The sequence below is a fragment of the Carya illinoinensis genome, chromosome 1 (genome assembly GCF_018687715.1).
Source record: "Carya illinoinensis cultivar Pawnee chromosome 1, C.illinoinensisPawnee_v1, whole genome shotgun sequence".
NCBI classification, from domain to species: Eukaryota; Viridiplantae; Streptophyta; class Magnoliopsida; order Fagales; family Juglandaceae; genus Carya; species Carya illinoinensis.
In genome coordinates, this window is record NC_056752.1 from 29,981,211 (window position 1) to 29,994,480 (window position 13,270).

General features: G+C 32.7%; 1 pseudogene; it reads left to right on the forward strand.

Annotated features, from left to right (window-relative positions):
- The window catches only part of LOC122282946, a 44,563-nt pseudogene that overhangs the window by 6,489 nt on the left and 24,804 nt on the right, over nucleotides 1-13,270 (forward strand).

The window sequence follows — 13,270 nt, forward strand, 5'->3', positions numbered from 1 at the left end:
TAGTGCACTTATGGCTTGGCTGCCACTTCTCATCACAGAAGTTAACATAAGCCCTTCTTCCTTCTATCTTGCATTTGAGTCTCATTAATTTTCTAATAAGGCATCTTAACATTAGGCACTTTAGGATTTCCTAAAATAGATCCACCACCACTCGACTGGTGTGAACCAGTGAAATTATTCTTCCACAACTTTTTTGTACTCCAAACATATTGCTCTTGAAATTTTGCCAATCCAAAAGCCTTATTCAAAGAAAAGGGATTCAACATTCTTATTGGCAATCTAACCTCATCCTTCAAGCCACTTAAAAAATAGTTTAATTTGTTCTTTTCGAACATGCCTTTAATACGGTTGGAAAGCAATTCAAACTCAGTCTTACAAGAAGTAACAGAATGAGCTTGTTTTAAACTTAATGCTTCAATAGGATCATCTTAAGCATATGAACCAAATCGAACTTGCATCGCTTGAGTAAACTCCTCCCACGAGTGAAAAGTTTCAAATTCACTAGCTTCCTGGAACCATACCAATGCATCATCATCCATGTGAAAAGAAGCCAAGAAAATCCTCTGATAAGGAGGCACTTGATGATACAAAAAATACTAATTGGCTCTATAAATCCATGCTGAAGGATCTTTTCCATCAAATCTTGGGAAGTCCAACTTGATTCCCCTCATATTGGGCCTTTCACCCATGTTTCTACAATAAAATTCTCCCATGCCTTCTTGGCCATCACCATCTCCCCCATGACGAGGATTCTGTACATTTCTTGCATTTTGAACATTAACCTCTAACTGAGTATTACAAGAAATCTTCGAAATGTGTTGTAGTAATTCAGCAAACTTCATATCCTGACTCTTTCTTTCCAACCTTGCTGTTTCTTGCTATTGAACCAGAATTGCAATAGCATCTTCAATCTGCTTCTGTTGATGGTCTTGCTGTAGATACGGATGATTCACAGGATCAAGATTCTATGCATATAATCTTGCCCCTTCCACCATTACTGACTATTGATATCAAAATGTAATGAGCCCCTTCACGATAACAAAGAACTGATGTAATTTGAAGACATCACCCTCCAAGAATTCTACAGAGAGAGAGAGAGAGAGAGAGAGAGAGAGAGAGAGAGAGAGAGAGAGAGAGAGAGAGAGAGAGAGAGAGAGAGAGACTGAATGAAACTGAATACTGAAGTTGGCCTCCTTCCCAGCTGATAGTTACCTCTTATAGATGAATGGTCTATGAAAACTATAGTAGAATTATCAAAACTCCAACCATTTAATGACTTAAACAATAGTCATGAAATGATACTGTTCTATTTACATTTACTTATAACTAAATGACACAATCACAATCAATTAGCTCAAACCAACCAACACTTAAACAAAATGCTGCGTACTAATCCTTTTCTTTGCAATTTGAATACTTCAGCCTTGTTCATGCTGGCCTTGATCCATGATCTCGTCCATCCTTCCACATTTTCCAACCCATAACAAATGCTACAATAGATCCCCCCCCTCTCTCTCTATTATCTTGGTAAACTTTTTATATCTGCTTATGACTAAAGATCTTAGGTTCATGTTTGACTGAAAAATAATGCAGTTCATTCTAATGCAACTGTGGCAAGGATGCTGGTGGAGAACAAATGTGATTTGGACAATATCAGGGTTGTGAGCATTAAGGAAGGCACAAGTCTAGCTAAAGCAAAAGGATTGTTCTTCATGGAGACGTTTGCCTTAGATTCAACAAATGTTAAAAAGGGTTTTGAGATTGTTATCCGAGAAATATACAGCAACGTCAGCGGGAAGGTTCTGAATTCATATAGTTACAAAACAGAATTATCTATCAACAGGGCAACCCTTGTTAATAATGGGACTAAGTTTAGAACCTTCAAAGTGGAATTATCTGTCAACATAAGCCTTGTTAATAATAGGGCTAATGGATCCAAGCAAGCTGCAAACATGTTTTCTTGTTGTTCAAGGTGATCTCTATTATTGTTCCCAAAAAGTGTACGAGTGGAGGGTTTTTGTTTGGTTTGTTAATTTGATACATTCTGTAATATATTAGGAATAAATTTAATATCCTGTTTTGCATGATATAGTACTTTAAATGATTTTTTCCGTTGACTCCAAAGGCATAGGAATATTTTGTTGAGTTGGTGGTGGCAAACAACATGGATTGAATTTCTTAACAAATTTAAAAGTAGACTTGTTGATTATATGAATGGGCATTTAAATTTAATTTATTATCCTAAAAACGCTTTTCTCTTACTTAAAATAAGGTTATCCAAAATGGACATTGAATTTGTGCCCCATATCTAGAGGAAAGGTATCATAGCTCTTCTCATAATAGTAATTGTTCATCTAGGAGATATAAAGACTACCCAATATCAGCATTATTCTCTTGGAATTGTTATTATTATTTTTTTTATTTTTATGAGAAATAGACTTCATTTCGTTCATGAAGGAAGTGAAGTTACAGCTGTGACTGATAAATACAGAAAAAAATCCATATTACGAGCCAAGCTACTCATTTGTTGGGGGCTTCCCGATACACAAATTTCTTTGTGATAGACATTGTCTTAACTTCAATAAACTCTCTAGTGACAAGATCTTCTGAGATGCAAGATTCTGTAGCAACAGAGATGTCTATCTCGCCTTGTCAGAGAAACCACCACTCTGTATAAATAATGATATCTATCCCCCACCCTTAAAAAAGAGGAGAGGATATCCCAACCCACATCCTTCAAAGGAAGACCGAGAGAAAACCCTCATCCCCCAAAGAAGGAGAGGAAGATGCCTACTATGCACAACAAGTCCAATAACCTATTTCTATTTATTTTTACCTACATACAATATATAAAAACAATATTACAACAACATTAAAAATGCACTCAAATGGCCCTCCAACTAGCTGTCAGTCATGATGGACTTTTGCCCATTATTATTTTCTATTTGTCTAGCATTCACTTTTTGCCCACTATCTTTTGCCCATCCATTTTTGTCCATAGGTGTCCCACAAACACTCATGTTTTCCTTCACATGAACGGTATGCATGTGTGAGACTCCATCTTCCTCGATCAGAACACCTACGCTTTTCTAATCCTCTATGTCTAACGCCCTGCCCCCAAGGCAACAACAACCAGCTCCAAAGCTCAGCCGCTACAACCTAGACCATTTCATCATCGAAGCAACATCCCTCCCCCACATCTCACGATCACGACAGTGCATGATAGCAGCAGCCAAAACCATGAGTCACCACCATTGTCCACCATCAAGCCCCCCATGATTGCCCCGTAGTGAGCTAGCCCAAAATGGATTGCAAACTAGCTCTGTGAGCTCCAAAACACAATTGTGAGCTCCTCTATTATCTTTTGCCAAAATAGAGCACTTCCATCTCCATGCATGTCGCAAAATGCATCCACTCGTTCCTTCACGTCGAGACCCAGCCACCGACAGCAAGAGGCCATCGTTGAGACTCTAGAGGCGTTTATTACTTTGTTCTCTAGTTTTAGACCTAGAGGAGGTTGGTTATCATCAACAACCATGAAGACAAACACCCATCGCCCTTAAGCCACCATAACCTCAACCATCGAAAGCCTTATTTTCCAGCACCAAAACAAAACAAAACAAAACAAAATATAAAGACTGGAAACATCAAGACAGGAAGATAATAGGAAAATAAATAGTAAAGAAGCCCTCTTCCTACTCCCTCCCTCATGGGAGGTTTGCTGTTTAGATCTCTAGAGAGAAGTGAGAGCTTCTCTCTCTAGAGCGCTCAACTTTACTCCTTGGAAGTGTTATTAAATGCACATTTTGTGTATTGAAAGAATGTTTTAAAATTTTGGACTACCTCGATACATTCCAATCAGGCAAGGGCTAATTGTTGTTGTATGTTGTGTTATCATACAACGATGAGTTTTTTGAGGTATTTGGCACAGGTGTAATTCCAAAGGGATATGGGGTTGATGAGGCAGTTGAATCCTCACATGTTCAAGACATGTTGAGTGCATCGGCCCAAGGTATGTATGCGATTAGAGATGAGATTATAATACCTATATAGACACATAGGAATGGCTATTGAAAATTGTACTTTTTAACATCATGGTGTAGAATTATGTTCAAGACACCGAAATGGTAACGGTTCAAGGTTTGATCTACATGAACTCCAATCATCTTTCTTATTTTTGTAAGTGAACAACAACTAGTACATATTGAGTTGAGTTATCCATTTGCTCTATTTTATGCAAATGATTTTTAATGGCACATGGTGCTCTGTTGACCTACCATGGTGGATTTTATGAATAGAATCACTGGTTTGAATAGAATCATTACTTTAAATAATAGTTTGTATATTTACAAAATTGGATGGTATATTTCATCTTAAATTTACAATATATAATGATATCACTAATTAACCACCACTTAAATAAAATGGGTTATGAAAATGACTAAGCCAAAAAATACTTTAAAACGAAAAATAATTCGAATTTCTCTAAAATAATTAATTATATAACAATTTAATACACCATTCTAATTATTGGTAGGAGTACTTATTAAATAAACCTTGGAATATTTCATTTAATAGATGATAATGGAAATATTTTTATTAATAATTAATCAATCATTATAAAAATATATCAATTATTGATAAGATCTAATATTACTTCTTCAATCTCCGTAAAAAGTTGACTTGAAAGACTTATTTGCAAAAGCAAACAAAGAAACAAATCGTTATTTTACTGTAAAATGACCTTGCCGTTAATCCATTGTATTTCAGCTAGCATTATACTTTATATAAATTCCAGCTTAGCCACACTAAGCAGCAAATTACAATATCTTTTTACTCTATAATTGAAGTGCGTTGCTACACGTACGAAGACTTTTAGGCGCTGCTTTTTTTGCACTGCCGTGGCACTCCACTGTACGATTTGTAATGTATAAAAATTATTATTTATTTTTTAACTTTTCATGTTATATAATTTCTTTTAAATAATAATATATATAGTTTTAGAGCTTACAAATTTTGAACACTTTGAAAATAAGTGAAGCTCATTTTTTAAAAAACTAATTTTATCTTATAAGTCTTTGATTTACTCAATTTTTTTAAAAGAAATATACGAGATTTACATTGCATATGTTATAATTATAAATATCATTTTTTTTTACTCATTTAAACCTGGATGTATGATAATTATATATGTTTTTACTTTGTACTTAAAATATTTACCCACTTTAAGGCTATATCTAATATTATTAAATTATCCTATCATTAATAGTTGAGAAGGGAAAAGTACACCGATTGAAAGGTATCTTGTGGTTCTGCACGTTTGGCCTGTTTTTATTTTTATTTTTTTGAAAAAATAGAGTGCATCGCTGCATTGAAAAACCTAGGTAAAAGTCTTCATACCTATAACATTTTCCATAATTGAATCAGCCTTGTTGTCAATTAAGAGCCAGGAAAAAAAATAAAATAAAATATAGTTTGAAGAAGGAAAATGAGGTCTTCAACTTTGAATAACAACTATACATAGTTATTTATAATTATAGATATGAATAAACCAATTCAAACTATTTTAAGGGCATATTCTTCAAATTCAAAGATGAAGATGAAAATAAATAACCCATTACCAATGCTCTTAGGAGTTAATTTACACCTGTCAAATTGGCTAGATGGCTTCAACTCCCTGCTGGCCTATTAAAACTGAATATAGATCATGGTGATGAAAATAATCCTATAGAGACTAAAAAAGCAAAAGTGGTTTGGATGACTTCACTCCACAACAGATTCTTGCAAACCATAAGACACATTGGCTTGGAAAGTACGAAATTAAGCCATCCCAACTTGCTAGCTAATTGAATCAATTAAGCCATATGACACTTGCTAGCTAGAAAAATGATCGAGTATTTCGTACTTACAATTTTGAATAATACACATATATTGGTAACAACATTGGTAATTTAATTTCTAATTTTGATTCTTTCAGAGGCTGTCCCAAAGAGTATTCTCCAGTTTATCAATGTGCCCGGCATAACAAGAGAAAAAGTAGCAAGTCATTTACAGGTTTGGTTTTCCTATAAAGAAATGTGACTGCAATTACTAATAAATTAATGTTTCCCTAATTTGAATTCTTGTTTCTCAAGTTCTCCTAATTAATAATATTGTGTACATCCCTTTAGAGAGAATATTGGCTTGCCTTCACTTGGGTTAGATTTCTCTTAAACATTTATAAATCTTGAGTATAAATTGGAAGTTTTGCTGCTCATGTGTGCGGATTTAAAAAACATAAACAAACCTAATCAAGAAATTTGTATAAAACATAGACAAACCAGGGCTTAAAGATTTTGAAAACACAAAAAGGCAAAATACTATTATAATTAAATATGTCTAGATATATAGTGTTTGGATGTATAAATAGAAAAATTGGGAATTATGATCTCATAAATCAGTGAGGGCCAAATTAAGTTTCATAAGCTAATTAGTTTAGATACACCTAAATTTTTGGAGAGAACCTTTATACTTGTTAACTTCACCTACTTTGATTCTATATTGGTATTAGAAGCTGTTGTTTTATAATTCCTACTAAAGTATGTGGTAGAATTGCTAACTAGATATAAATTGTGGAAAATGAGAAGTTAGAAAACGTAACTAATTATAGAGCCTTTTACCTTTGCTCACTAAAGTACAACATATTTTGTTCAGTTACTATTTTTCTATAAACCAGTTTGTGTCAAGGAGTATGCATAACATAGAATGTGGCAGAAGGTGTATTGGAAATCCTGTTCATTAAGGCACCCTTTGCCATCCAGTTAAAATTGAATATGCAAATATGTGGAGTAAAAGGGAGGTACATTGGAAGGAAAGTCTATCCATCATCTAATATTAAATAAACCTGATGGTAAGGTGAAGTGCATAACAGTGTTTCTCTCCTTGTTCATGCCAAATCCAAGACAGGGAAGAAAACCACTTTCTCATCTACATTGTTGAATAATAGGAATGATATGTAGTGAATGGTTTGTTATTTTAATTGCCAAGTACCTTCTAGGATTGCTGCTAGTTCAACAGCACTGACTAGTGTGCTATTGGAACTTTATGCTCCATTGTGGATCTTGTATATTTTGGAGATTCCATCAAAATGGAAAATTGATTTTTGATGACGACAAAATCATCGAAACACTACATTTAGTTTTTTTTTTTTTTTAAAGTTTCATGATTGATCCGATGATAAATGTTGACATTTTGTGTATCATCATGTAAAAGGTATTAAAAAAAATTCTTAACTCCACTAAGAAAAATCTTTCTAGCCAAAATCTTTTTCTTTTTGTTTTGAGATGCAGGGCATCATTTGAAGATAGCCCTATGTTACTCCTTTTTATCAATCTTGTTTCTTCTGACAAGTAACATTTGAGTTTTTCAAATATGCCCTTATGACATAGGAGAAGTTACAATGAAAAAGGTAGACACTCCAAGTTTATTTGGATCCTTGCTGACTGAACTTCTCATTTTCTACAGTTTATGTCAAGTTAGCAATTCCACCACAGAATTTAGTTGGAATTTACAAAACAACAATTTCTAATACAAATATAGAATCAAAGTAGGTGAAATTAACAAGTACGAATGCTCTCTCTATAAATTTAGGTGTATCTGAACTAATTAGCTTCTGAAACTTCATTTGGCCCTCACTGATTTATGAGATCATAAATCTCAATTTTTCTATTTATACATCCAAACACTATATATCTAGACATCTTTAATTATAATAGTATTTTGCCTTTTTGTGTTTTCAAAATCTTTATGCGCTGGTTTGTCTATGGTTTATACAAATTTCTTGATTAGGTTTGTTTATGTTTTTTAAATCCGCACACATGAGTAGCAAAACTTCCAATTTATCTTCAAGATTTATACATGTTTAAGAGAAATCTAACTCGAGTGAAGCCAAGCCAATATTCTCTCTAAAGGGGTGTACACAATATTGCTAATTAGGAGAACTTGTGAAACAAGAATTCAAATTAGAGAAACATTAATTTGTTAGTGATTGCCGTCACATTTCTTTATAGGAAAACCAAACCGTAAATGACTTGCTACTTTTTCTCTGGTTATGGGACAACCTTTGAAAGAATCAAAATTAGTAATTAAATTAACAATGTTGTTACCAATATATGTGTATTATTCAAAATTGTAAGTATGGAATACTTGATAATTTTTCTAAATAAAGAAGGAAAAGCATGGAATCAATTAGATAGCAACCTGGGATGGCTTAATTACGTACTTTCCAAGCCAATCTATCTTATAGCTTGCAAGAAGTGGTTGCGGAGTGAAGTCGTCCAAACCACCTTTGCCTTTCTAGTCCCTGCAAGATTATTTTCATCACCATGATCTTCCTTGCCGGAGTTTTTGGTCAGTGCCTTTCTCTTGGGGCATGGACGGAAGGAGACTCGACAGAACTGTGAGGGTTTCAGAATTAGGTTTTAGAAAAATTTGGGAGAGAAAGCTGGGATCCCTCGTAGTAATGGCAAATGAAATATATATATATATATATAGTTCCAAAAAACATCAATTGTGCCACAATAAGGTTTTTTTTTAGTGTCTCTCGATTTATACGCAAAAAATTCAAATTGTGATGTAATAAATTTTCTTTTTTGCGTCACTCTAATTTAGACAGAAAATGCCTAAAATTTTACCGCGACCAGTTGGAACCCGTTGTGTCAAAAATTAGCGACCACTCTAAAAACGACACAAAAGTTTTCCTTTTGCATCGATTTTCAAAGGACAGAAAAAATTTTGGACACATAAAACTGGAATTAAGTCACAAAAATCATAAATTACACCACAATAAGTTTCATTTTATTTTATTTTATTTTTAATTTTGTTTTTTTTTGCGTCTCTCGAATGTAGATGCAAAAAATTCAAATTGCGACGCAATAAGTTATCTTTTTTGCCTCGATCTAATTTAGATGCACAACTTAAGATTATACTGCAACCAGTTAGCAACAATTGCGTAAAAAATTAGCAACCATTTTAAAAACGATGCAAATGTATTCTTTTTGGGTCGATTTTCTAAAGCACGGAAATATTTTAGACATAGAAAGTCAGATTTTTTCTTATTTTTTATTTTTTGCATCGCTCAACTTTAGCTGCAAAAACCATAAATTGTGCTACAATAAGTTTTGTTTTTTTCCCGTCTCTTGAATTTAGAAGCTAAATAATCAAATTGCATTGCAATAAATTTTCTTTCTTGCATCACTCTAATTTAGACGCAAAAATTTAGAATTATGTCTTAAAAACTATTATAACCATTTGAATAACCGTTTGGCACTATTTGCGTCGAAAACTAATGACCACTTCAAAACCGATGCAAAAGTTTTCTTTTTGCCTCTATTTTCAAAAAGACATAAATATTCTAGACGTAAAATAGTATTTGTCAGCAAGAAAAGATCACTAGGAAAAGTTCTAATTTTTCCTAGCAAAAATTAACAATGGTTATCTACTTTTTTTGGCAAAATATGTCACTCTTACTGATGATATTCTTTGTCGAAAAAACGCTATTATTTTAAACTATTCCACAATCTCATTGGAAATAGGCAATTGGTGCGCAACATTTGTGGCTACGATGCAGCAATCATTTTATTGCCAAAAATGTTCTTTTTTTGCTAATTTAGGGTTCTGGAAAAAATCCTCTTTTCTTATAGTGTTGTTTTCTATTTCTTTTATGTTTTGGCTTTTAACGTACCTTTAAAATAGTGGTCTGTCATTCCATAACAACATTTACAAAAATAAACATAGTTCATATCTTCATTATATTTTTGCAAAATTAAGAAGAATAAAAGAGAACATACATAGTAATATTGTCGAAATTAAGCAACTACCAATCATATTATTCAAAACTTGCATTATGAGTATTTTGAGATCTTATTTTATATAAGAAAAAAATGTAGAAAATAGAAAAATATCATTTACATAGAAGTATAGCTAGTCTGGTTCATGAAACAAGTTGAAGTATAATGGGATTTGGTAAGAAACCAACCCAAGAATATATTGATATATTTATAGAAGTACATATGAGGAGAATCAGATAAGTTACAAGTGATTCAGATTTAAATAATGATACAACAAATGGAACTATAACTAACAGACGTTATCTACTTTTCTGGTTTTCTTGGAGTAAATCCGGTTTATCATTTGAAATGCAGATAAGAACATTATCTTGAACAGCAGAATCCTGTGTTGATACACTAACAGCCCCCCTCAAGCTGATGGAAGGAGCAACAACTATCAGCTTAGACTTCAAACGAGAGAATTGAGCAGAACTTAGACCAATGGTCAAAACATCAGCAATTTGATTATCAGAGGAGATGTATTTAAGCATGATATGACCATTCAATACCTTTTATCGAATGAAATGATAGTCAACCTCTATATGTTTTGTCTGGGCATGAAAACTAAATTGGAGGCAAGAGCAAGAATACTAACATTATCATACCATAGAGTAGGAGCTGATGTAAGAGGGATATGAAGTTCTTTGAAAAGCATGCAAAGCCAAAAAAGTTTAGCAGTTGTCAATGCAAGAGAACAATATTCAGCTTATGTGGATGATTGAGAAACAACTGATTGTTTCTTTGAACTCTATGAAATAAGGCAAAGGCCAAGAAAAATGTCCAGACCAGAGGTTGATCGACAATTGTCAAGGCTGTCAGCCCAATTAGAGTCACAATAACCTGATAATTGTAGTGATCCTTTTGTATAAAGTAAACCATGATCAAGAGAACCTTTTAAATACCTGGGAACTCGTTTAGTTGCAGCCTAGTGAACAGTTGTAGGATCATGCATATTTTGATAAAGTTGGTTGATAGTGAAGGCTATCTCAAGTCTAGTGATTGTAGAATATTGAAAAGCACAAACAACCTGTCGATACTTAGTAAGATCCAACAAAGTTGTGCCATCATACTTGGATAACTTAGAACTAGAGGAACATGGAGACTTAGTTGGTTTGGCATCAGACATGTGAGTTTGATGCAAAAGATCATAGATATACTTGCTTTGACATAAATGAAGAGCAGAGCAGGTCCGAGTGGCTTGAATGCCAAGAAAAAAACCAAGGCTACCCAAGTCTCTCAAAGGAAACTCATGTTGAAGCTGCTTGATCGAAGATGTTATATAGCCAAGATTTGTTCTAGTGATGAGTATGTCATCCACATAAATCAAGATATAAATTGTAATATGATGGTGATGATAAATAAAGAGTGAAGTATCTACCAAAGATGCCTTTAAAACCAAGCTCAAGTAAAAAGATTGATAAATGTATAAACTAGCTCGTAGAGCTTGTTTAAGACCATAAAGAGCCTTTTGTAGCATGCAAACATATTCAGGAAATGATTTGTCAACAAATCCTTGAGGTTGCTCCATATATACATCTTCTCCAAGAACCCCATGCAGAAATGCATTAGAAATGTCCAGCTAATGAATTGGCCAATCAAAACGAATTGCTAAGCTGAGTAACACACGAATTGTAGAAGGTTTAATAACAGGGCTAAACCTGTTAATGGAGCCACTCTTTTAAGAAGAATAAAAGAGAACATACATAGCAATATTGTCAAAATTAAGCAACTACCAATCATATTATTCAAAACTTGCATTATGAGTATTTTGCAATCTTATTTTATATACGAAAACAAAATGTAGAAAATAGAAAAAGATCCTTTATAAACCGGTATAACCAGTTTGGTTCGTGAAACAAGTTAAAGTATAATGGGATTTGGCAAGATACCAACTAAAGAATATATTCATATATTTATAGAAGTACATAGGAGAAGAATCAGATAAGTTACAAGTGATTTGAATTTAAATAATTATGCAACAAACAGAGATAAGAACATTATCTTGAACAGCAAAATCTTGTGTTGATACATTAACAGTTCGGTCCAATTTTAGACATATTTTAGAGCTGAACTTGTATATACCAGTTTTGAAACTTGAAGAATTGATACCACACCGGTTACACCTCTAAACCGATATTTTCGATTTTCCTAGTTCCGTTTGGTTTTTTCGACTTATTATATATAATATACTATATATTATAGAATATAATAATATAGTGATAATATATTGTAGTATATTATAATATATATTATAATTGTATTATAGACTATAGTAATATATTATAGTATATTATAATATATAGTGATATAGTATTGATATAACTACTAATATTATAGACTATAGTAATGATATATAGTGATAAAATATATAGGATTTTAAATTTAATATTATATTAATTAGTAATTTATCATATAATACAAAATTATTTGATATAATATAAAATTTAAGTGTATATATATATAAATTGGTTTGGTTCGGTTCAATCTGGTTTTAGAAAAAAGAAAATCAAAACTAGATCTATTTCAACTAGTTTTAAGAAAAATGTAACCGGTACTAGACTTAACTGACGTCGGACAGAATAGCGATTATCCTACAGGCTAGTTTCAACAGATGATTCACATGAGAAAAATCACCCAAAACCAGAGAGAAAAGTCTCTAGGATTTAACTGAATATTATTAAATCAAGCAATAATAAAAATCAGTCCACGAGCCGGACTATTATAGCCAAAAATAATGTTTATCTGAATTTTGCCAAATATAGCAAAATCTCAAAAATTACTCCAAATTGAAATTCAAAATAAAATAAGCAATTTACAAAAAATGGGGCCCAAATCGGGTTTAAAATGACTTCCTAATTGATAAATGAAATATTACCATAAATAGTAAAAAATAATAAAACTAGTGATTCGGAGGGGAAATTAGCAGAATTTGACGTAAAAAAAAGGCACATGGAGCTTGCTCGATGTGGACAGCATGCACGCCGAAAAGAGCTTTCCGAATTGGGGTCTTACACGCGATTCTGATGCCTGTAGCCAAAGTTATGGCCAAAAGACTCAAAAGCACTTAAAACGGCCCCAATTAGGAACATATCACAATCAATTCCCGCCTTTGCGCTAATCTGCCAACTCATTGTGATGACCCGTTTTTACGTGTATTTTCACTGAAGGCGTTTTTTAATTTATTTAATATAATAGTTCTTTTATTTTAAATTATTGTATTTTAAATTGGTTTTAATTTATTTGATGTTGTGTTTAATTTATTTAGACTTTTTACGATTTTTAAAATCGTTTTCGGTGGATCAGTTTTGGTTTCCGGAGTGAGGACTGGACCTCATTTCTTTTCCCTCATCTTTTCTTTTTCTTTTCACTTTTTCCTTTTTCTTTTTCCTTCTTTTTCTTTCTTT